Here is a 2,055-nt window from a genome sequence, read left to right as displayed (position 1 = left end):
AACTTATATCTGCGAGGATCGGTGTGTCTGGAGCCTTTCTTATGATGGGAATTTTAATCTGAGATCGGCATGGGAGGAAATTAGAGAAAAGAAGCCAACAGCCCCCTGGGCATCTTTAATCTGGTGTAAAAGTAGCAACCTAGGGTCTTGTCTCTGGCGTGGAGGGTGATCCATGGAAAGCTCCCTACAGATGACTTAGTCAAGAAGAAGGCAGTGCCCCTTGCGTCTAGATGTGCCCTATGTATGGCGGATGAAGAAACGATTCATCATGTATGCTTTTTCTCCAGGGAAATATGGCGTTCTTTATGTGCTTGCTTTAACGTCACTTGGTGCCCTCAAGGCTCGTTGTTGGAGCTCGCTCAGTGGTGGAAAAGAAAGAATAAAACAACAACCTGTAAGGAGGCTTGGTGCATGAGTTTTGGCATCGTTATTGATCATCTCTGGAGGGAAAGAAATTCCAGAATTTATGAGGGTGTCGAGCAGACGGCCAAATACTTATCTCTCATGGTGATGAAAGATATTAGAAGAAATGATCCTAGAACGAAGGGAGAGGTAAACACTTGGGCAGATTTGATGTGTTGCAGACGTCTAGGCCTATCTATTCAGCCTACTAGTCGCAGAGGTAGCCTGGAGGTTTGTTGGTGCAAGCCCCCTATAAATTGGGTAAAATTGAATTTTGATGGGAGTCCTCTGGGAAATCCTGGTCGGGCTGGAGCGGGAGGAGTTTTTCAGAACCATCTTGGTACTGTCTTGGGGTCATATAAAAAATTCATGGGTGTGACAGGCGTATTTGAAGCAGAGATAGAGGGCCTGGTAGAGGGGTTGATGCGAGCAATGGCTATGGACATCCAGCTTTTATGGGTGGAATTTGATTCGAGTGTAGTGGTTACTCTAATTCAGCAATGGAAGTTCCCATGGTTTGCTCTGCAAAGATGGATGTATCTTCGACCATACCTTAGAAGTGTATTCTGGAAAATCACTCATATATATAGAGAAGGAAATGCGGTGGCCAATTTCTTGGCTAGAGATGTGGCAAAGACTAGAGTCTCGGCTAATAATGTAATTTTCCCAACCAACATTGGGGATATTCTCTCTAGAGATGCTGAGGAAAGACCGAGCTTTAGATTTTTTTAATGCCTTCCTTTCCTTCCTGCTGATGGCAATGCCGAAGGTGGGAAGTAAGGGAAGGGGTGTGATTTTGTGTTTCTTTGCTGCTGTATGGATGTTTCTTTTTCTTATATTTTGACTTAATGAAATAATTTTAGCGAAAAAAAAAATGAAAGGATTGAGTTTCCTTTCACCCTGTGCGTTGGTTTGATCGTCAGATGCCAGATGACCAAGAGAGATGGTAATTTCGACGTCGTGAATAATGGGTGGGGATGTACTGAAGATCCAAGAGTCTATTAATGGTGTCACTTAACCTACAGAGAAAAAATTATTCCTTCAACATCTGAGAAAGAAATTTTTGGTGTAAATTTTTTTTTTTTTTTTTTAATTTATTTCAAAGGTTGAAATAAATGACATTCAGCGATAACATGAATGGTTCAACCTTTTGACAGGTGACTTTTGCAAAGGGGATTCCACCTATCCAAGTAGCAACTGTAATTTACCACATCATCAGCCATGTGGCACAAACTAGGTAGTCTATCAATGCCAAGCTATTTTTAACTATTTTGTCAATTTTTACTCCCAAATTTTGGATTATTTAGGGAAGGACCTAGATTCTATATATTTTCACTACCCAAAAAAATTTAGATACGGAAGCTTTAGCCAAGAAAACAAAATTATCTCTAAATTTTAATCTTACTTGACAAAATAGAATACAAATGTCATTTGATGTGAGGTTGCATCTTGGAGCAACGGTGAGGTTACTTCATTGCGATCTAGTGGCCGTGAACTGAGAAATAGTCTCTTCATGAAATGACCATCAGACTTCGTAGTGGTGGGAACCATAAGCCGTATAAATTTATGATCCTCCTCAAACCCCGCGGCGATAGGAACCTTATGCACAAGGTTCACCCACTTCTTCTTCTTCTTCTTTCTTTCTTTTTTTTT

The sequence above is a fragment of the Macadamia integrifolia genome, chromosome 1 (assembly GCF_013358625.1).
Source record: "Macadamia integrifolia cultivar HAES 741 chromosome 1, SCU_Mint_v3, whole genome shotgun sequence".
In the NCBI taxonomy this organism is placed as follows: Eukaryota; Viridiplantae; Streptophyta; class Magnoliopsida; order Proteales; family Proteaceae; genus Macadamia; species Macadamia integrifolia.
The sequence above is the reverse complement of the archived record's forward strand: the minus strand, read 5'-3'. Positions refer to the sequence as shown.